General features: G+C 55.2%; 1 protein-coding gene across 1 annotated transcript in view; it reads left to right on the forward strand.

Moving 5' to 3' along the window:
• Positions 1-637: 637 nt before the first annotated feature.
• Positions 638-23,357, forward strand: part of FIGNL2 (fidgetin like 2) — a 43,566-nt gene continuing 20,846 nt past the window's right edge. Inside the window, exon 1 of the mRNA XM_074980269.1 lies at positions 638-773. The gene's annotated coding sequence lies outside the window, so the exon portion shown is untranslated. The remainder of the gene's footprint in view (positions 774-23,357) is intronic.

Raw genomic sequence — 23,357 nt, forward strand, 5'->3', positions numbered from 1 at the left:
GCAGGGTCCTGCCAGTGATCTGCTGGTGGTGCGCATCCACCCATGCCTTGGTGTGTGTAATAAAATTTGTTCTGCACGTGGATGTGGAAAATTAGAGAGGGTCTTGGCTGGGACCTGAGTTCTTTGTATGTTTATGGAAGGAGCATTGGGCCCTCCTGCTGGTCCCAGGGTGGGTTCTCTGGCAGGCAGGCAGGCAGGCAGGGCTCCCAGCTGGGCTCAGTGGCTCTAGGTGCCCCACTAGACAGCCTGTTCCAGCAGCCCTGCATCTGGAGCACACCAGGGGTCTCCCCGGGGCACCCCTGTCCCCTTTAGTTGTGCTAAGCCATGGGGGACTGGCAGGAAAGGGAGAGGAAGCAGAGCCCAGCTCCAGGGCCTGGCCGGAGGTGCCCTGGGGGCGCACTGCCAGGGGACTGGGGGGCGCTGTCCCCGAGGGCTCGCGGCGCTTCTCCCCAGCAGCTCGGGCACCTCGGTCACTACCCCGCCCCTCTCCGCCCGGCCGAGGCTGGGGGGTCCGAGGAGGGGGCGGGGCTGGGGGGGGAGGCGGGGGCCGTGGCAGAGCGCCGGGCCGGGCAGGGAGGGGGCAGCACTGAGCAGGCTGCGCCCCCCCCCCAGCCCAGCCCCGCAGCTCCCGGCCGGAGCAGCCGCCGCAGCTGGCCCCGCATTGTCCCGGCGGCCGCAGGATGCCGAGCCCCGCACCGCCGACCGACGCCCCCCGGGCCCGCGCATTCGGGGCCTGCGCCGGGCTCCGATAGGGACGGAGCCGGAATGAGGAGGTGAGCGGCGGCCCCGACACCGGGTCGCCGGGGCCGTGGGGCGCACGGGGCAGGGGGCCTCTCGGGCGGGTTTGGGGGGTGCCCGGAGGAGTGGGGCGCACGGGGGCCCGGACGGGTTTGGGGGCGGGGGGCGCAGGGGAACTAGCTGGGTTTGGGGGGCGCGCGGGGCAGGGGGCCGCTCGGGCGGGTTTGGGGGGTGCCCGGAGGAGTGGGGCGCACGGGGGCCCGGACGGGTTTGGGGGCGGGGGGCGCAGGGGAACTAGCTGGGTTTGGGGGGCGCGCGGGGCAGGGGGCCGCTCGGGCGGGTTTGGGGGGTGCCCGGAGGAGTGGGGCGCACGGGGGCCCGGACGGGTTTGGGGGCGGGGGGCGCAGGGGAACCAGCTGGGTTTGGGGAGCGCGCGGGGCAGGGGGCCGCTCGGGAGGGTTTGGGGGGTGCCCGGAGGAGTGGGGCGCACGGGGGTCCGGACGGGTTTGGAGGTGGGGGGCGCAGGGGAGCCAGCTGAGTTTGGGGGGTGTACGGGGCAGGGGGTCTCCCGGGCGGGTTTGGGGGGTGCCCGGAGGTGTGGGGCGCATGGGAGCCAGCTGGGTTTGGGGGGCGCGCGGGGCAGGGGGCCGCTCGGGCGGGTTTGGGGGTGCCCGGAGGTGCGGGCCGCACAGTGGCCCGGAGGGGTTTGGGGGCGCACGGGGGCAGGGGAGGACGCCCCGCCCGGCTTACACCAGCGGGGTGCACGGGGGTGTGGAGGGGGTTTCAAAGGTCGGAGGTCTGGGGGGCGAACGGGGGTCTCGCGGGGTGAGGGAGCGGTTGGGGTTCGCGCAGGAGCTGGTCTGGGGAACTTTCTCGGGGTCAGGCAGTGAGTGGGAGGGACGCGTTGCGGGGCTCCCCGGCTCTGCCCGTGACCAGTGGGGGGTGCCCGGGGGTCGGGGTTGCACGGGGGGAGTTGCCCTGGGACGGGGGCCTTGAGTGGAGCTAGTGTCCCCCCCGAACAGGAGGGGTTTCCTGGGGTGATTGCCCGGGGGCGGGGGGCCGCGGTCTGTGCAGGGCGTGGGGCTGTGGAGGATGGGCAGGTTTTTCTCTGAGCTGCACACAGGGCCTGGCTGGAGGGGTGGGGGCTGCCCTGGCCTAGAGTGGGGCACGGGGGTCTGCCCTTGTATTGCAGGGGAGGGCAGGCAGGGACTGAGCGTGTGATGGGGCAAGCGCTGGGCGCTTACTCTGGGTTGGAGCTGAGCTGTTTGGGGCCAGGACTCAGAACTGGCTGGGGTGTCGGTTCTGGCCGAGCTGCATCCCCTTGATACCCCTTGGTAGCTAAAGGGGTCACACGCCCCACCCCATGGACCCTCTGGGAGGAAGGGGTGCCTATATATTAAGCAGCCTCTTAGCCTGGTCACTGTCTTACAGGCCCATCTACCCCACTCCCACCCCAGAGTCTGCAAGCCCTGTGGGGCGCATAATACAATGCACATGCATTTTCCATTGGCTGCCTTTTCCTACCTCAGGGGGCGGGCTTAGCTGTCAGCCACCCCTCACTGACCATTCATAGCGCTCCCGGAGGAGCTGGTGCAATGTTCTCCTCCGTTTCTGTAGTGACTGTGATCTCATAGCTGTGGTGCTGCAAAAATGCAGCCACCTGTGGGGTGGATGGCATGTGTCCAACTGGTGCACCCAGCTTGCTGTCCAGCCATTGCGGGAGGAGGATTACACAAACACATTGGGATGCAAACCCCTTCTCTTTCCCAAAAGTGGTAATGGGATTCTTCATGGCCACGCAGAGCAGGAAGGTTCTGGAGGTTTAAGTTCTTGTCCAAAAGATACTGAAGAGTTAATAAAGACAACTAGTGCCTAGAACTCATTGCCACATGCCATCCCTGAGGCCAATGCACAGCAAGGTTTAGAAGGCGACTGGAGGTTTATACGGACGCCAAGAATATCTAGACTCATTTTAGGTAAGGACAACAAAGTTGGAAAGGGAGAGTAAAGGTCAGTTCCTTGCACGGTCATCGTAAGGCTGTGCTACAGGCTGCTGCCATAGCCAGGGTGCTGAGCGCAGTGGACATGGGTGTAGTCAGTGTGGCAGTTCCAATGTTCCTTTTAATAATTGTCCCCTGGGTGTCCCCAGCCTGGGCAAAGATGCACCCCAAAGCTAGTGTGTTTGCATTTGGTGTGTCTGTGTCTTCCCAGCAGCCTGCTGTAAATAGAGCTGGAGCAGCAAACCCAGAGTCAGAGAGCTGCCAGGCAGTTTGGGAGCGGTGTGTAAAGAGGTGTTCCAGAGCCGTGCTATGGGGTGCACCGTCTGGCTGCACGTTCCCCTTCACCGCAAACAGAGGTGCTGGCCCTGCAGTGCTGCTATACGCCCTAGCCTAGGCTGCATACAGAGGTTACAGTTTGGTGCAGTGGCTCCCAGCCCCACATTGTACAAATTGTTCCACCATCTCTGATCCCAGATAATCCAGACCTCAGTGCAGCAAAGATTGCAGGAGATTTCTCCACTGGCTGGTGTTGTGTTTCTGTATCTTGCATAGTGCTTTACTCCTCCTGGCTTGACTTAGTGGTTTGCAGAAGGGCGGCCAGTTAGCAGAAGAGGGAAAGGGTCAAATCTGGATTAGGCTGGTGGGAGCCCGTATCCATAGAGGCCTGATGGGGAGGAATGTTTGTTTGGTTGGTTGGCAGTTGTGTTGATAGCAGAACTGCGTATGGATTGTACAAGGGACGTACCTGCTGCTCTCACATGTGTGCGGAGTAACCCTAGCCTCCCATGGGGCTCAGAGCTGAACCTCCGCTTTCCCGGCTAAGACCATTTCCCCTCCCCCCATGGCCTCAGGGGCAGGGACTCATGTCAAAGCCCATGCCTGGGTTCCTGGTCGTATGTACATGCGTGTGGGGGGGTGAGTGCTTTCCAGAGCATACCATAAACCTGTTTCTTGGGCAGCACACGTCGTGTACCTTTCAAGAGGGACAACACACAGTCCTTCTTAATTGCCAAGATGATCCAGCAGGCCTGGGACTGGAATGGCCTCTTAAAATTTTGTAGAATTACATTGAAATATGGTATTTTTAAAAAACATGGGAATTTTTTTATTCTTGCTGGCTTTCATTCTCTTTCTGCTATGAGGAGACAGTTCTTGTATTTTACAGTGATTTGTTAAACACAAAGTAAAAAAAGAATATACCACAAAAAGGTGTAGATTGATTTATTTAAATATTACACCTATTTCTTGGAGCTTTTTCAGAGCCTGTGTATTGACTTTTATGGGGCGAAGTTTTGCTTTAGCATGTGCCATATACTTTCCGAATAATAAATAATAATAATTATATCTCAGTTTTAGCACAAATTGAAAGGATACAAATGTGCTTACCTAAATTTAGAACAAACCTCTCACCCAATGTAGTTAATGCAAAACAATTATTTTAAGCAATACAATTTTGGTGAAGAGGACGATTGAAGTAATGAGGTTTGGCTCTATAATTGAATTATTGATTGTATGCATTTGAATTAAGGAAAAACATTACTAATTTCCTTCCAAATCTTTCCACATGGCCAGGCAGATTGCTTGCCTTGAGTTTTTATGGATTACTTTTTATGCGCTTGTCAAACGTTGACCTGGGGGAAGTAGAATTTTGTTTTGTGGCGGTGTCAGTGCGTAATTTATGTGGGTGTTTGTTCTTAGAGGTTGCTTTGAATTAAACATTTGGGCAGAGTGGAATTACGCATTTGTTTTAGATCTGGTTAGCAGACCTGTGTGGACATTTTCTTGAAGGGGGCTTTTGGGGACAGTGGCAGGCACATGCTGTAGTGTCTCCTTCCAAAAGCCTTAGAAACCGGAAATAATGTAAACACGCAGGCCTGCCGTCAGCTCTGGTGGGAGAGGGTGAAGCTTCACAGAAGTCAAAGGAGCAGCACAGACCTGTTTTCCCCACTGGTGGTTTTGTGCTGTAGATTACACTGAACGCTTGTTATCTGGGATGAAAGTCCCCTGTTATTAGCTTTTGGTTGATGGCATCTGGAGCATCTCTGTTTCACAAGCGAAAGAGCAATTTCTTGTTGTTTTCATTTGAAAGCTGCATGAGCTCTGACTAGCGCCTGGAGTGGGTTGTTGGTGTGGCTTAAGCCACGAAGGAGCAGAAAGCTGCTGTTCCTCTCTCACAATTAGTTTTCTTTTAACTCCGCTCCAGGGAACGGTTTAGCTAGCAGCCTTTGTTCTGCTTCCATTCGCCTTTCGAAGACCCTCGGCATTCTTTCCTTTTACCATTATCATTTTGGTTAAACAGAAAGGCAAGTTGTGTACCATATGGATCATGTTAACAATGCTTATCGGGAGCTGGTGTTTTCTCCCGTCTACCAACCTTTTTGCTTCTTTCAGACCTCTGAGTGGGCTTTTAATAGCATCTCAATTGGAAGCAATCTGACCGCACTGTGATGCCAGTTTGATGAGGATTCTGTAAATCAGGAACAACCTCTCTCTTTCTCTCTCAAGCTGTGTTCTGTCTTGTTTCCTAACAAAGTTCATTTCCCGTTTCTGTAGATCTGTAGCTTCGTGCATGTCACCAGCTGGAAGAGAATGAGCAAATTAAGATGTGATTGTCATTAAATCGCAAAACAAGCCCTGTGGAATATTGGGAAATAAGCAAACCTTTATTAATTAGTATTTTTTCTGTGCCTCAGTTTACTTTTTGTTCAAGTGTGAGAACGATACATTCCTGCCTGGAAGAAAGTCATAGTCACGCTGACGATTGGGAGCGCCACTGCAGATTTTGCAAACTGTCGGGTCATTGAGCAAAAACTTTTTAAAAATTCTGATGTAGAGCGGTGCATGACGAAATGTCCTTTTTTTGTTGCTGTGGTGAAGTGCAGTTCAGGTTTTGTTATTTATGGCAGCTTGCAGGCATGCCAGCAGGCATATGGGACCTGGTCCCTAGCCTCTTTGTCAGAAGCTGGGAATGGGTGACAGGGGAGGCATCACGCTGTTTGTTTCCTCTAGGGCACCTGGCATTGGCCATGCTCAGAAGACAGGATGCTGGGTGAGATGGAGCTTTGCTCTGGCTCAGCATGGCTGTGCTTATGTTCAGATGCATCCCCTGATTGCATAACAATTACAATAAATTTGCAGCACCCACACACTGCTACAATCTGCTTCAGACTACAGTGGTGTAACACTTGGTCAAAACCTGTCTATTTCTATGCCAGATGCTGCTGCTTTGCAGAGCGCTAGGGCTTTATCAGTCTCTCTTGTTCCTTCCACCTCAACTTAAGGGAACTATAGCTGTTAGTGGGGGAAAATGTCATAATCCACGGCTGGTGGCTAGAGTGGGGGTCTCAGATTGTTTGATCCAGGATTCAGCAGGGGCAATTCAGTGCGTGTGGCGTGTCTGTATTCAGAGTAGGTGCTGCAGCCAGCCACGTTAAGTTTTCACCCGCGCTTCAGAAGAGTGCAAATGATTCCCTGGGTCACCTCTGTCTTCTCAGTGAAGCCTGCTCAGCCCAGGGTTACACATCCTCTCCTAAGGGCTGACCCCTAGCGGATAACATCCTATTCCTGCTGCCAGCTCTTGCAGTTAGTCCTTCACCTTGAGTGCTGTGGTGGAATGTGGGGACGTGGGACTGGGTCAGACCCCAGGGACCTTGAGAGCAGTCTGGGATCTCTGACTGGGCTCTGCCCCACGTGCTCCAGAGGAAGGTGCCAGAACCCCGCAGCGTGCAGGCGGGAGGTGGGTGGGGAGGATGTCATCTGCCCTCCAGGTCAGGCTCTCGTAGCGTGCGACTGATCGGTTTAATCTCCTCTCAAACGCCTGTCTGTGCTGTTGTAGCTCAGGCTGTTCTTGTGGGAAAGTCCAGCGTTCCACCCAGCTGCTGCGGGGTCGCTGCGGTTTGCTGCACGGGGCGTAGGCGCAGCAGAGCTGTGCGGGGTCGGTGAGGAGGAGATTCTCGCAGCACCAGCAGGAGAAGCCTGAGAAGAAGCTGGGGCTGGGTGCTGGGAGGGAGAGGACAGGGATGTCAGACAGAGGCAGCGTTGCATGCTGCATGCATGGCAGGGCCAGTCGCACCCTTTGTGCTCTCTGGAGGAGTGTCTTGGGGGTGAAGGGCTCTAAAACCCAGGTCTCTCCAGAGCTGATACTGAGTGCAGGCAAACAGGCCATGTCCGGGAACTGCAGGAGAAGCCCAGACTTTGGCTCGTGTAGATCTTGGCGCTTGGCAGAGCGTGCCTGCTGCTAGTTCTCAGCAGCTCTCCTTTCTGCGAGGGCTTGAGTTGGGAGGGTGAGGCCCACTGCTCCACCTTCTTCTCTCGGTTCATCAGCCCTTAGGATGAGGAACTAGATTTCTGCCTCGATGCATTACTGACTGTGAAATGGGCGTATTTGGGTTCTGCAAAGAGGCCCCACTTAAGATTTGCACCTCCTTGTGCTGTACAGAAGTAGGACGTGTCCAGGCTGCTTGCATTCTACATAAGCAAAATGAAGGCGAAGAATGGGAGAGTAAACAGAAGCTAAGTGACGGGTCCAAGGCTTCATAGTGAGTCAGTGGTAGAGCTGAGAACAGAGTCCAGTGTTACTGACTCCTGGTGCCCCATCTGCCAGGCCCTGCTCTCCCTCTGGTGAGAGCTCCAGCTTTGCTAATATGCCTGTAGATTTGTGAAGGGCTGGGGCCGGTCCCTTGGCAGTCTGCACGGCGTCGTGCCGGTGGTATCATTGCACTGCTCTGCCCCCGAGGCTGGCTACCGGCACAGCGGTGGGCTGCTTGAGCAGGCAGAGGCCAGATTCCCAGGATCCTTGGCCTCTGGATTCATCAGAGGAAGGCGCACAAAACACTGCCTGAGGCAGACGGGGGATAATTTGCCCCTCCTTAGGTCTCCTCGAACCCAGAAGCCCGAAATTGACTCTCTCTTCCAAACGCCCATGAGCTGGAACCATGATAATGTCAGGCGGTCGCATTCTCCTGAACCATGCGATCCTGCTTTGAACCCTGCAGAGTGCTTGGCTCAGCAGAGAGTTCCCCACTGCATGGGAAAGCTTCCCCTTGGGCTTTACCGCGTGGCCCCAGGTGCTCGGTGTTGGGAGACAGCTTGGACAGATGCTCCCACTTCTCCCTCTTGCCCATTCGCCATTTTGTCCCCTCTAAGACTTTTCAGAAGAGCGTCTTCCCATGCCCTTCTCACTCTCCAGGCCCTGCTCTGACCCCCTCGGTGCTGCAGGAATCAGTCAGAACACCACGTGCCCAAGGGAGCCCACCCAGGATACAGATAGGGATGTTGCCACATCTCCCGTCCTGCCACCACCCCACGCGTGATGTGTCCTGACGCTTTGCTGCTTTGACTGCAGCCGAGCAGGGACCAGAGCATTGCGCTTAGCTGGAGAATTGCGCTCCATTGCCAATGTGCAGGCCTGGATATTTTTGCCACAGGCTTCTGATGCGTCCTTGGGGCAAGCTCTTGGCTTCAGCTCTCCCTCTATGCCACGGGGTGTGTGGCACAGGGCAGTGGGAGGCTGAACATATTAAAGATTTGTGAGGTTCTCCACTACTGTGGTGGCGTGGGCTGACAAAGTGCCCTGGACAGCCCAGAAATCTCTCTGTCTCCTGTGCACAGAGGCGTCAGATTAGCTGATTAAGATTTTTTCTCTTCTCATTCTCAGTCCTGTAGTTCTAAGGAATTCCTCCCCTGAAAAGCTGACAGGCAGCGAGAGGCCCAGCTGACTGCTGGGTCTGCAGGGGATACACAGTGTGTCTTAGGACCCTGGGCCTCTTAGGCTGAGCTCAGCAATTCTGCCCGCTCTTTCTGGTGCTGCAGCAGCTTCCGCTTCCACCTTGTGGGTGGGATTGCCGGGAGGTGCAGGCAGCCACTGGAATGCAACCTAGGTGAAAGATGCCTCAGACAGCAAACGTGGCAGAGCCAAGCCGCCATCCCCTCACGTTCTGGGAGGTGGGGGAGCAGGGTGGGATCTCTGTTTCTAGAGGATTTCACTGGAAGGCCACGTTGTTCCATGTCCTCTCTTCAAATCTGGGTAATCAGATCCTCCACCTCAGCCAGCAAAGCAGGGGGACACCTAGCCAACCCCTTTCCCACTGTTGTACCCCCACCTCTCACTGGCAGAGTCAGTGAATCTCTGCTTGTTTGCACCAGCGGAGGATCTGTCGTCTACCCACCCCCAGGACAGGACTTGAGAACTACAGCCAGCTCCCTGCCACAGAGTTTATTTTGCTGTGTAACAAGGATGTTGTAAAATCCTCCACCTGGCCTTGGGGTTTGTGGTCAGCTGTAGTTAATGTTGGTTAAACTGTACAGACTGCCAGCACAGGATTTCCTCCAGCAGTGCATGCCTTGGGTTGCTTATCAGGACCTCCTGATCTTTATGGGGGCCCCAATAAACCCATCCAAGGCCTAACAAACACAGCTGAATTACAGGCTAGATCAGGAAGAGACGCATGTTTAAATATCGTCTTCCCTCTTCTGCCCCTCTCTCCCCCTGCCACGTACAGCCATTCTTGTACCTGACCACAAAAAGGGACCTAAATGTTGATGCATTTATTGTTATTTGATTATGGCAGTGCCTAGTGTTGTTTGCATTGGGGTAGGCCTAGGAGCTGCGGTCGTGGGCCCCAGACTCCATTGCACCATGCACTATATGCCACAGTAGACATTTCCATAAAGAGCTGGTAGTCCTTCCACTCGGTGGCCTCAGCTGAGGTTGGACCCCATTGTGCAAGGTGCTGTACAAATGTAACCCACATGCATGCTGGGTATGGTTCACTGTCCCATGTAGTGGCACTTAACCCACTGAGAGAGGGAGAGGGAGAAAGAGACAAGGAGTCTGCTCTACATCTGAAAGCCAGCTGGCTTTTAGAGCATGTGGTAGACGCTCCTGCACTAAGCTCCAGAGGCCCCAGGTTTGATTCTACCTATTGGCTTTACATAAACTCTGAGTTTCTCTTTACTCAGATAAAAACAGGCAGTTTGTAAAGAACACATGAGCAGTCATGTTCTAAAATTCTCAGGTCAACAAGATAAGATGTAAATTACGACTTGCTGTGACCACAAGAGGGTTTGAAAATGTGCTAGTAATTTGTTTCTGAAAAACCCACCTTTCGTGCTAGCCCAGATGGGTTCCTAGCATGAGAGAGCTCTGGCAGCGTAAACACACAAGGGGCAAGAGAAGAAGCAGAAGAACAGAGAGGGGAAAGGCCAGAGTTACAGAGGGGCAGATGTAGGTGGGATATTGGGAAAGATTATTTCACCAGGAAGGTGGTGAAGCACTGGAATTTGTTACTGAGAGGTGGTGGAACTTCCATCCCTGGAGGTTTTTAAGTCCTGGCTGGACAAGGCCCTGGCTGGGATGACTTAGTGGGGGTTGCTCCTGCTTTGAGCAGGGGGCCGAACTAGATGACCTCTGGAGGCCCCTTCCAGCCCTGGGATTCTAAGACAGGTCACCCAGCTGGTCAGTAGCAGAGATGGTAGTGCAGCCTGGATCTCCTGACGCCCGGCCTAGGGAATGGCCCACTCGCAACTCTTGCCCTCCCACTAATGGTTTCTGATGTAGCTCCACTCCAGTGCGTCCTCCCCATGCCACTGGAAAACGTTCTCTGCTAGTTGCCAGATTACGTAATCTGTGGCTGCTTCTGCCACCAGGATGCTTCTGGGTTCAGATACTTCGTTCTGTTCACCGCCATGGCCCCCAAGCGGAGCAGTACGTATCTCCATAAACAGTCTGCCCAGGGCAGCAATTTCAGCTGGTTTTCTTTTTTTGGGAGGGGGTGGGGGGCAGGGCAGGGCCAGGCCAGGGGTAGGTGCCCTTGGTTCTAACGCTCAGCCTTGAAAAGGGAGAATAGGCTGAGCCAGTGAGCCTGGGGTAGAACAGTGATGTGACTGATTTCCGGTCTTAATGGACCACCTACGAGGGCTTCTGTAGCCCTTCCTGGCCGCTCGACTCCCCTTTCCCATAGGCCTGTTTATACGCTCCCCCATCTCATGCGCTGTGCTAGGCTGGTGCCCTCTTCAACCTCAAAACAAGGGCTACCAACCTAGCTAGAGGGCAGCTCACCCCGCAGTAACAACGCAGGCAGGGCTGCATCCCAGAGCCCGCAGCGGTCCTGAGCCGAGTGCCTGGCTGCATGGCTCAGCTTCTGATTCCTCAGTGACCGGGCTGTTTAGGGAACAGCCGTCCCACAGGGATGCAAAGAGGGAAGCAGTTTCAGTTTAAAGAGGTATGAGCACAATGAAACGCACTGAGCGAAGGACGGAGCCCTGCAGTGGGGTGCCCAGTTCCTAGTGCAGAGCTGGTCAGAATGGGTTGAGTTAGTTGCTGGTGACCTAGCAGAAGAACCCAGGGTGTTCCCATTTTGGTCTCTTCTGTTTGTGTTAAAAAATCCTCCCCCTGGAAGGAAGAATTGAAAGGTGGGATTGCAAAGTGGGTGGCAGTGCATGTCACAGTCAGTGTTCCCTGTAAGCTGAGCTTTCGGGCAGCTGCCCAGGAGAAAGTCAGGTGCTGCCCAGCTAATTAGCAGTGTGTGTTTCCGCTTGTGGTGTGTATCCACACATGCCTGGGCGCACAGAACAAAATTTATTCCGCACATGGATGAAAAACTTAGCGGGGGCGCTGGTCGGAGCTGGACTGCAGGAAGGCTGCGTGTGCTGCCCTGCGTAGTGGTAAAGGCAAGAGATGCATTGGACGCTGTGCAAACATGACATGACAATTGACAGATAAGTTGTGGGGCGGGCAGGGGCGTCTGTGAAGTCCTTGATGTCTGGTTAGAATCCTGACACTCTGGAGAGTGGGATAATGAAGGAGTAATTGATGGCACCAGGACTCCTGGTTGCAGAAATGTGTAATTAAGGGCCAGGGGTGATGTGCTCCTAACCTGGGCTGTGCGCTGGAGGTTACAAAGGTTGAGTGTGTTTTGAAGGTGATGCCCTGCCATTCAAGGGAGATAGCCGTCCTTGGAGGATAGCGGCTCTGTCGGCCAACGGGCAGCTTAGAATTTCTGCCGAATCTTGTGCCTTGCTGGGAGTCCAGCTGTATCAGAGCTGGCTTAAGTTGCTGTGGGCTTGATTCGCTGCCTAATAACTAAGGGATCTGATCGTTGCCTGGCGCTGTGTGTGTGATTTTCTGACCCCAGTGGGGATTGTTGACACCCACGGATGTAAATGCTACAGGAGGAGTCAGGCCCCCTGTGACGTCAGCATTGCCGTAGCGAACAAAGCAGATGGGACAGTGCAAAAAATACCACTTGGAATTATGCAAAACTCTTGGTATTGTTCCACCCTCGTCCTTTCAGAGGGAAACAAAGACGCTTTGTGCATGAGCGGTTTCCTGTCCGTTCTGGCTGGCATGCGCTTGCCACTGTGTAGGGCAGCAGGCTGGAGATGCAGTGTGCTGGCATCCTCCACTAAAGGAATATGGGTCTCTCTCTGGGAGCTGATCCATGTGAGAGTCTCAGAGTCTATTGCAGCAGTTTAGTTCAAGCATTAAAGCCTCATGCTTTTAGCTCCAGAATTGCAGCTGTCTCAGGGGTTCTCAAGCTTTGCTGCACTGTGACCCCCTGACAACACCCCCAGGCAGCTGGCGGGTAGCCTGAGTCCTGTCAGCTTGGCCTCAGCACGTCTAAGCCAGCCCCGGCGATCTCATTAAAACAGGGTCTTGTTTCTGTGGGCGGTGCTCATCTGCATGTGCCTCGGTGTAGAGAACAAAATCTTTTCTGCACCTGGGTGGAAAATGTTGGCGGGAACTCGAGTCCCAAACCACCCTGGGGTCCCGAGCCCCCGGTTTGCGAATCGCTGCTCTGTGTTTCACTCGCCCGCAGGTGGATGTGTGAGTAGCAGCCCCACCCATACAGGCCTTGTCCCTGTGGATCTCAAAGCACCTCACAAAAGGAAACACCAGTTTCGTGGCGATCCTGCGCTTTGTGGGGTGACTCCGGCTTCACCCTAGAGTAGCTGAGCGCCCTAGTCTGTAAGACGGTGCTGGACTGGCAGAGTTCTCTGGTCTAGGCCGCTCAGTACCTGACTCCAGAGTGGGGGGCAGGGCGTGGGGAAGGGCCCCAAAGCATGGTGGTTGGCGGGAAGGGCTGTCTTCCAGGGAAGCCACCATTGCTGCGTGCATTTAGCTTGGTTAAGGGCAGTGGGGAGCTGTCTAGGAGCCCTGGAAGGATTTGAGACCTCCCCCGGCCAGTGGCCAGTCCAGAGATGGGCTTCAGAGCTGTGGGGCGTGGACCATGCCCTGGGATGGGGAGCCAGGAATGCGACTGAGCACAGGGTCGTGTAGGCCGGAGCATTGTCAGGGCAAGACTGCGCTGTGGGATGGTGCCCCCAGGGGACAGGAGCCACTGGAACAAGCACTCGTCATGTGGTGGTGGGGCACACGGCCTGTGGTCACGTGGGGGCATCTCGGGGGAGCTGTCCCCATGCGGGGGGGGAGTGGGGTGCGAGCAGTCCCGGGGCCTTTGAAGAACACAGTGGGATTTGCAGTCCTCCTTCTGGAGCTTGGGGAAGCCCGTCCGGCCGTGCACGCTGCAGCCGGACTCTCGTGGGCAGCCAGGAGGGACAGGCATCCTGTCTCGGGGTGTGAGCGGAGCTGGGGCCAGGAGCTGTGGCCTGAGGAGATAAAAACCAGTGGGACCTTGGAGCCAGGCGCGGGAGCCGGTATTGTTTCCATCGGAAGGGGAGAAAACAGCAAATGATAATCAGAATAAAAACCAGACCGGGGAAGCGAGAGAGAGGGGGAGCAGTGGTGGGGGGAGGCAGAGCTGCGGCAGGGGCTGGTCAATGCACATTCTTCCAACGCAGAACCCACCCTCAGGGAAGTGCCCAGCTCTGCCCCACAGCCTCCCGCCTCTGCCCCCATCTTCCCTGCAGCATCTCCTGGGCGCGTTGAGCTGGCCGCACATGAGCGCCATAAATCTGCTAAAATAATAACGTGCCACAGGGGCTCGTGAATAGGTTGAACTTTGCAAAACCCCTCTGTGCTCGTTTATCACGCGCCGCATGGGGAGGGTGGACCCGCTCTGGAGGTCACCTCTCTGCCCTGCCCCACGCCTCTCCTGGGAACCGGGGTGGGCCGTAGCCCTGATGTCTGAGGTGAATAAATAACAGGGAGTGGGGGACTCATCGCCCTGGAGGGATTTATAGTCACCAGAGAAGACCTGAAGTGCTCAGGCTCCGCGTCACGGCAAGAGGGGCTGTTTGGACGAGTGGCCCAGCCCGGACTCACACGGCTCAAGGCGTGGGATAGGGAAGGTGCAGCAGGAGAAAGCGCATAGACCATTGCATCATAGAGAGACGATCTAGGGAAGATCAGTGGCTCCAAATGGCCCTGAACATTCGGCACACGTGGAGTGGGGTCTGCTGCACTTTAAAGAGGGTCAGTTCCTGGGTGATGACCGGTGCAGTCCACTGACACGGGGATGTCCCTCGGGATGGAGGAGACCTCAGGAGGTCATTGAGGCCAATTTCCTCCGCTCAAAGCCAGCCCAATCCCAACTAAATCATCCCAGCCAGGGCTTTGTCGAACTGGGGCTTCAGAGCCTCCAGAGGTGGAGATCCCACCACCTCCTGAGGCAACCCATTCCGGAGCCTCACCACCCTCCTGGTGGAGGAGATTTTCCTAATACCCAGCCTAGGATGGGATACTTCAGTTGTGGCACCACCTCTCCTGAGCAGGGTGGTGCTGCTGTTACAACCCCCGCCCCCCACCGTGCGGCTGAGCCTGTGTGGCAGGGCTGACGTTCTCACCGTGCTCTGGAGGTGCTGACAAAGGCCCTCCGAGGGTGTCTGGGTTGCCGGGCACTGCATAAGGAACATGGCTCTTCTCATGGCTGTAACTTGCCTGCCACATCTTCCAGGCTCTGAGACCCGTTGCCTGTGAGTCTCAGGTTGCGTCCCCCGAGGGCAGGGTGTGGGGTGTGTGGCTCCGGTGCGGAAACGATGGGGCCTGCAGGGGGTTTTCCCAGCGAGGTCACCAGATGATATTCTCCTGTTCTCCCCACCGCGCCTAGTAGTGACTGCAGCGCTGGGAGGGATTCCATCTGTCTGAGCACTCCAGACCATTGAGTGCGTCAGGCCATGATTCCCCAGTGACACGGCCTCTGTCTCCCTCCTGCCCTCCTAGGTAGTGCAGGAGAGGAAATGGGCTGTGACTAGTGCTCCCTGTAAGCTCAGCACTCAGGCAACCACCCAGGAGAGATTCAGTCGCCGCCCAGCTGGTTAGCAGAGCACCCACCGCCAGCAGCGCATTTCTACGCGTGGTGCACAGCCGCTCATGCCTCGGTACACAGAATAATATTTATTCCGCATGTGGATGGAAAACGTTAGTGGGAACACTGCCTACCGCTCAGCGTTCTCAGTCTGGTGCTCCTGAGTCCCAGGGCATGTCTGAGTGGCAGTCAGCCTGAGCTAGTGTTGGGACCGGAGCAGCAAAGCCACAGCGCTGTAAGCCTCAGTGTGTGCTGGCTGCCCAGGCACTTCCTCAGTACCCCAGGGAGGCTGGCTCTATCTACACTGAAGCCCCTGCTGCCATGGCTCCAGTCCTCAGCCAGTCCAGTTAAAGCTAGCTCAAGTGCACCTACATGAGCTGCAGTGACACCCAAGCCCCTTGGTTGCAGCCTGGACATACCCTTAACCTCGCAAACCCCATGCTTACCTTCTCCACTCCCAGCTTACCTGCCGCTGGCAGTTTCACTTCCACTGATATTTCCCTGTTTGATGATTATTCATTTACCATTCAGTGCCCACATGTGGCCTTTGCATTGGTGCACATGTTCCCGAATCACATGGGAATGGTGCATACTGAGAGGGGTGCAGCTTTTCCTTCTAGCAGGGCAAGGGCCAGTGAGCAATAGGGTTCCCACTAATTTCTTCCATCCATGGATGGAATAAATTTTATTATGTGCACTGAGGCATGTGGATGTGCACCACCAGAAGAAACACGCAGCTGGCTGTGGGCGCTCGGCTAGTCAGCTGGACAGCACCCAAACTTCTGCTTGGCAGCTGCCCAGGCACTCAGCTTACAGGGAATGCTGGTGAGCAGAAAGTGCACAGGTGGAGTAGCGAAACAGGTGCCCACCCAAGGCCACGCACCAAGTCTGCTGCAGAGAGGGGAGTAGAACCAGGAGTCCTGGCTCCCAGCCTTGCTCCCTTAGCTGCACAACCAGAGGAAGCCATATTGAAAGAGGTTAGGTGATGTCTCAGTAGCCTGGTATCTTATACACTGGGGCCGGTTCCCTCCCAGCTATCCATGCCAGGCAGGTTGTGTCCCAGGCTCTGTATCGGTGGCAGGAGGCTCCTTTGTGGTCATTCTGCTTTGCATCTTCATAACCTGTGCCCGGAGCAGCTAGCGCCACAGGCCAAGATTCTGCTGTTAATTTCACTGGTGTAAATCCGGAGTAACTCCATGGAAGTTAGTAGATTGAAAGTGATGTAGCAGATCTGGCCTGGTTGCGGGTGGTTATTCTTCATGAGCAAGGGCCATGTTCCAGATGTAATGTGATTAGGTACCTGACCTGGGGCTGTTTGCATCCTCTTCTTACAAGGTGATTACTTTTTAATGAGTGGCTGCTGAAAAGAGAGGAGAATTAATTATTTCTGCCTTAAGACTAGCTCTGGTCCAAGCAAGAGCATCTGGCCAGTTGGATGCATCCCTGTGGCAAAGGGCAGGATTTCCCCCTGTGATTCCCCTGGCCCTGGGAAGCGCTGAGCACAGAGGACCTGGAGAGGCTGTGCTCCCCCCCACCCCCCCCATGTGCATGTCACGGGTGTTCAGGGAAGCCTGCAGCTTCATGGGAGATCCATAAGCTGAGGCAGGTTGGCATTTGCTGGCAGGTGTGTTGGGGGTGGGCAGGGGGATTATTTTCATTTTCCTAAAGGTGCGCAGTTTTCAAACACTCAGGAGAAACTGCTCAGGCTTACCTCGGCAGACCATACTGGAGGGTTGCACACTGCCTAGGAGTGGACCGTGGTCTGTGCTTGGTTCCTTGGTTCATGGCACTGTCGCCCTTGGAGTAAAATGTGATTTCTCTAGCTATGGTACATATCTGGTGCTAAGCGGTACCAAGACTTAAGTGACTTGCCCAGGGTCATATGGGAAATAAGCAGGGGAGCAAAGATGTGAATTTGAAATGATTGGAAACATTTTCAACAAAACAGAATTACTGTGCAGTACAAAGTGACTTACGCGCTCTGGACTTGGGCCTTGGCTAGACTAGGGAAATGAGCACTAATCTAATTTGTGTGACTACATTAGTGAAAGTGGCACCATCTTATGCCAGGGCTGTGCATTGCTTACCTGAGGACTCAAACAATAGGGTGGGTGACAGAAGTGTATCAAATACTACATAGGCTGCTCGAGCGTTTGTGTGTCCCTGTCTCGTAATACAAGCTGAGGGAGACACTCAGTGAAGTTGAAAGATAAAGAAGTTCAGAAGAAATTAAATTCAATATCTTTTCACACATTGACTTAAACTGTGGAACTCACTGCTGCAGGAGGCCACTGGAGACAAGAACACAGAAAGATTCAAAGAGACTGGGCACTAATATAGCTATTGAGGATATCCAGAATTATCGCAATTAACGACAACCCATTTTGCAGAAGTGATATTGGCTCTCCTGCTTCGGGGCTTAAGCCAATGCCTACCAAAGAGAGAGCAGATTGAGCCTTGATGTAGGGGGCATATTACCTCCTGTGTGGTTCTTACACCTGCCTCCAAAGCCTTTGGTACTGGCCACTCTGGGAGACAAGATACAGGACTAGGTGGACCTGGGATTTAAGCCATTTGGGCCAATCCTGTGTTTGTATTTGCTCTGGCTGTGGCTACAGTGGATTCAAGTTGCCCTGGTTCAGAAATGGCTCTCCTCGTTCGTGCTTCAGAGCAGGGCACTGTCTGTTCACCACGTGGCTGTGCAGCAGCTTAGTTGCAAACTGGGGCACCGAGTCCCACCTTTGCAATGTCTCAGAGCTCCTGCAATAGTAGTAGTGAATTTGGTTACATGTAAACTCTTATTTTCTCCCCTGCTCTGTGACAGGTGAATGTGGTGCTTGTAAAAAGCCGGAGCACTCTTCTGACACAGTAAATCTGCATGCAAGGGGTTCTAAGGGGATCAGTAATCCATCCTCTAAGGCATGTGGCTTCATCACCCTGTTTGCTGCCCCTGCTCCCAAGCCCTGTCTATTCTTTCCCTGTATCAGCCTTTGGGCTTTGTTAGTTGCAGGTTGAGTGGTTCAAATGTGTTCATTCCTCCCTGGGGGCTGTGTCCAGTGTTTGTAAATTCCCAGAGCCTGGCTGTTATTGGTCCTACGGCACAATGAATACACAGAGGGGGCTGCAGTCCAAGCCGCTGCTTGTTAATTTGTTAGGAAAATGGGGCTGCAAACAGCTCTCTGCCCCCGGCCCCACTAACGCCGTTAGGACTGATGGGGGCTCTCCTCTTGTCCTCCTGGGTCAGTTCTCCACCCCCTGACACTACCTATCCAGGGTGCATGCTGCCTTTGGAATAGCCCATGTGCTGAGTTGAGCACCAGCCCCTGAGCTGTCACTGCCAAGAGGAGTCCTAGGCAGCCCCCCTCCAGTGACACAGTTGAGACTGTCTCTGAGCTGGGTGATTCCAAGGCAGGGGGTGGGGTGGTTGGCGGTTCATAGGGGAAACCCAACCCAGAGCGGGGAATAGATGCTCCAAGCCAATGGCGGCTCTGTCTGTATTAAGGAAATTCCCGGGGGCAGAACCTTCTGCTGTAGGTACCCTGCTGCAGAGCTGGGATGTGGCCGTGGGTTCATAGTTGGACAGCTTCACCCTGTCACATACCAAGCTGAGCTGCATCCTGTGTCTGTCTTCACTGAGCGATGTCCCTGGTGTGGTTCCCAGGCTGTCATGAAGCCGGCACATGTTTCCTTAATGCGGGAAGTGGAGCTGATTGCAATTTTTTATTCCAAAGGCTTTTGGTGTGAGCCGTGGCCGTGTTGTCAAAACAGAAGTGTCCAAGAGAAATCTCTACTTTCAGTCCATGGTTGGGGCGGTTAATAGGAAAACAGAAAATAAAAAACCATGTGGTCCCTTCTAACCACATGGTTCCAGGGACTCTCTTTAATGTTATTGGAACTTGTTTTACTATGTTTATTCAAGTTTTTGGCAGTTTGGCAGGATTCTGATTTTCCTCTGAAATTTTTCAGCGTTTTGGCAAAAGCCTGAAAATATTTGACATTTGTTTTCCATGGGCCCAAAAATATTTCCCGTCCAGCTCCAGTACAAAGTGCCACGACCCAGTTAGAGTCACAGAGGCTAGATCAGGGAGTAGCTGCGTTTCAGGCCGATTGAGTGAGTTACTCTGGTTTTACACCGATTCGCGTGAGATCAGATCCAGGCCCAGAGCTCTGGTTGGTCTCCCGGGCTTTTGTGTAGCCCCTTCATTCCCTTCCTGGGGCAGTAAATAAATGCCAGGGAATAGCCTGCCCTCCATCCTCAGGGAACAAAATCTCCAGCTTGGTGTTGAGGGTTCTGATTGCCCGACTCTGTTGACAGACAGGATTGAAAATGGCACCTTCGGCTAGTTAAAAATGTGTGGGGGGGGGGGTTGTCTTTCTTTTCAAACTGAGAGGAAGTGCTTAGGTGAGCACCAGCAGTCCCCGAGCTCTCTGTGACCTGAAACGCTGACTCTGCTGTGTCTCAGCCACAATGAAAACTGCCCTGAGTAGCTGATCTTATTCCACCCGCTCCACCTACCTCCCCTGCCCCCCAAAAAAAACGTTGCAAGTCTTTCTTTCAGCTCATCGGACTTGTACTGGCCTAGGGCCTATTACAAGACTGTCAGAGGGACTCGGTCACCCCTCTTGTCCCCTGGCAGGGTTCCAAGGTCAGCCCTACCTGAGAACAGAGAAGGGGTCTCACCATGGGCCAGTACTGAGCAGGAAATTTAAGTGACCAGACCTACCTGTGCCAGGGACTGGAGCCGATGCTACAAACCATACCCAGGCAGTAGCTGACTCAGGAGACCCCAGGGGCTCAGGCTGGCCCTGGGCTGCCTCCATGGATGTGCAGATGGATGCTGAGGCTGAGCATTTTCCAGGGAGCAGCGGGGAGCTCAGTGCCCTGAGTCCATCTCTCCCTGGTTTTGGGGTGCTTGTTTTGCCAGTCTGGCTGACCTTGCCCAGTGCAGGGTGAGTGGCTGCGGTGAGCTCCAAGCCTGGGGGAGGGTGTGTAAGTGCCGGGAGGACTGGCGCAGCAGCCTCCTTCCTGGTAGTTGGCATTTTTCTCATTCTTAAGCACTCACACACACTCCCTCGCAGCACAAGGCCCCACCCCTGCCTCTTCCAGAGCCCGTTTCCCCTGGAGTTATTTACAGCCCATGAAATCCCCCTCGCTCCCAGCTTAGAAACAGCCAGTGTCCCCACTCTGGGAGAGCTCGGTGGACTCTGTGGAACGGCTGCAGCTCTCTGCCCAGCTGGGAGCATCGGCGTGGTTTGTTTTTTTTTTTTAGTGAGACGGTCCAGCAGCGCCACGTTCCCTCCTCCCCGGGCTCAACCAGAGGGCGGGCTGAGCTGCCCTGTACTGGAGGCACGCAAGGGACCGGTGGGAGCTCGCGGTTTGAGTCCCTGCTGCTCTTGCGCGATGGAATGTCGCCCACAGCAGGAGGCCACACAAAGCACTTCCCCAGACACGCCTTTAGTGGTTCCTTGTATTTTGAAAGGGTTTAATTGGTGACCAGCTGTGGGTGGCAGTGGGGGTTGGCCTGTTTCTGAATGGACCTGGCTCTGCTCTGGAGCTCAGCTCTGGTGGAGGCGGGCCTCATCGGAGAGTGGGGAAATGCCTCCATGCTGCCCAGCCACTGGGAGGAATTCGGCTGCCTGGGCCAGTCCCTGCACCGCTCTAGCTGCGAGGGGAGAGTTGCCCAGTGCAGGTCTGTGGAGTGTGCTCCTGTGCTGCCCTCAGCAGGGGGCACGACAGGGCACGCAGGCCCCTTGCATGCTGCTGCAGAGGTTCAGGGGCTGGGGGTCACTTGGGGCTGCAACAGAGTCCTCCAGAGGCTGGCACAAGTTAGAGCACCCCCCAGTTGTGCACTGAAGCAGGGGTCGTTCCAATCCCTGGAGCAGCCTGGCATCCCAAGGAACAAGAGTGGCTCCAACCTGCTGCCCCTGGAGAAGGGCCAGTGTGACATTGTAGAGTTTAGCATGCTGGGCCACGAGGTTCTGCCCCCAGCCCTCCCACTGCGCTGCCCGGCCTCAGCCAAGTCACTCAAGCCTGTGTTCAGGAGGTGCTTGGAGCCGGCCTTCCGAGGCGCTGAGCACAGTGCCGGCTGACTTAGTCTGGAGTGCTGGGTGGACCCCTGAAATTAATGTTCACTTCCATAAATGAAGCCGAACTTCTCTGCCTCCATTTCCCATCCTTCCAGCGAGGGGAACTCTGACCTCCATCCTGCCTGGGCCTCGTCTTCCACCCCATGGACTTGGCAGTAACTGTGCTGTTCTCTCCAGGCTCCCAGCACTGCCCACGCTGAGGAAGTCTGCCCTGCGAGTGTCTGTCACTCTGCCCTCCGCTCCCCAGAGGAGAATGTGGGGGGCATGGTATCTTGTTTGGGTGGAGTCATAGTTCTGTGCGAACCTAGAAGTTTCCTTCTGCTCATGATGTCTCAAAAGCGCATGTCCAGATAGAGTTACATGTGTTCAGTCCACTGTTCTCGCTAGTTTTGTGTGGAATAAATTTTTTTCTGTGCATTGAGGACTGTGGGGACACGCACCACCAGCAGAAAGATGTGCTGCCAGCTGTGGGTTTTGTGGGTGCTTTGCTAATCAGATGGGTGGCACTTGAATCTCTCCTGGCTGGCTGCCTGCTTATGCGCTCAGCTTACTGAGAACACAAGTCCAGTCTGATGGTGTGGGGAACCGAGTGATCTGATTTTGAGGGGGTTGGCCGCTCCTCCAGACCCATGTGCACCACGTGGCAGCCGTGCTAGCGAAGGGTGTGGGGAGCAAGGCTTGGGGGGAGCCTCTTTCCCTGGCTGAGCATCTTGCCTTCCTATCAGAGTGCTGTGGTTTCAGTGGCACAATTGACTCAAGAAAAGGCAGAAGCTGACCCCAAAAGAGACTGCCAGGGGTGCATAGGCCCAGTCTGCCCTAAGCCAAGGGCAGAGCTGGGGGTGTACAGCTCTCAGGGGTACGCAGACACACTGTGCTGTAAACCCAGGGCAGAGCTGGGGGTGTTAGGAAGTACCAGGGGACAGCTGGCTTTGCTGTACACAATGCAGTCACACACATGTTCAGTGCCCTTCTCCAGAGAGTTAGAAAGCATTTTATAAGCATCAGGTAATTGCGTAAGCCAGAGCCCAGACACACTCTCCCCACTGTCGTTAGCCATGGTCAGTCGTCAAGCCAGGCTTCGGACCCAGGATTGCCCCACTGGACCCCACACCCCGCCCAGAGCTGGTGATAGAACCCAGGAGTCCTGAGTCCCAGCCCTTTGCTGTGAGCACTAGACATCACTGCTCTCCCAGAACTAGGAAAGGAACCCAAGCGTTCTAACTCCCCAGCCAAGTGACTTCCGGTCAAATCTTTGGACTAAAGGGCCTTAGCAAGGCAAAGGTTTGTTACCAAAATCATCTGTCAGCTGACTTACTGTGCTGGTGTGGAGTCTGACCTGGGCCATCTCTGCACAGTGGCTGGAGCAGTTTAACCACGTTCATTCTAACCCATGGTGGGCAATGAGTTTTGGTTGGAGTGGGGGGTATTCAGGGGCCGTCCATTAGGAGCTGTTCCACCAGCTCTGCAGTGTGCCCCGTCCGCCTCCAGCACACCCTTCTCACTGGGGCTGGAGGTTGGGTGGCTTAGTGAATGGTACCAGACCGGCACTGCCTGCATCATGCCCTTCCTGGTTTCCTCTAGCTCTCGGCAATGGCCAGCTGCTCCCCTCGGGCAGTGTGCCAGCTGCACGCGCAGTGAGCTGGGTTGGGGAAAGTGAGAATCTAGACCAGAGTTGCATGGCTCGGTGGGGCTGTGGAACTGTGCGGCCAGGGTGGGCCACTGCAGCCCAGGACTAAGGAACAGCTCTGTGCAGACAAGGTCTCTCCGATTGGCTTCATGCTCCAGCCACCTGGCCAGATCCTGCCCTCGGAGGAGCAGTGTGTGCGTGACTGCCGTTAGCTGGTCTAGGAACTGTGCTGTCTGGCTATAAGTGTTCCTCGTTAACTGCCGCCAGGCGCCTTTTCCATCTGTCTCCCATGGCTGGAGGTGCCGAGGCCGCCCCAGGCTCCCGCCCCCAGAGGCCTTCAAACCAGGGCGCCTGTGGAATGTAAACATCTGGGGACAGGGGTCCTTGTCCTGACCCATCTGCATGAGGGTGAACTTTGGCCCCAGGGTGGTCCCACCCTTCTTTCCTACCACTCCCCTCTGCGCCTGCCGCCGTCTGCTTGGTCTCCACACTGCCCGTCCTCGCTTTTGCTCTCCGCAGTCTACGACAGCTGTTCGCCTCGGAGTCTGTGTCCACCACCAGGACCCGTTTCTCTCAGAACTGGGCTGCTCTTCTCTCATATTGCTCATTTGAAAGCCCGCTTATAAGCCTGAGACCCAGGGCAGTGTGTCTCCCAGACTAGATCTGCTGCTGTCCTGACGGGCCATCCATTTCAGCCCT

The sequence above is a fragment of the Carettochelys insculpta genome, chromosome 29 (genome assembly GCF_033958435.1).
Source record: "Carettochelys insculpta isolate YL-2023 chromosome 29, ASM3395843v1, whole genome shotgun sequence".
In the NCBI taxonomy this organism is placed as follows: domain Eukaryota; kingdom Metazoa; phylum Chordata; order Testudines; family Carettochelyidae; genus Carettochelys; species Carettochelys insculpta.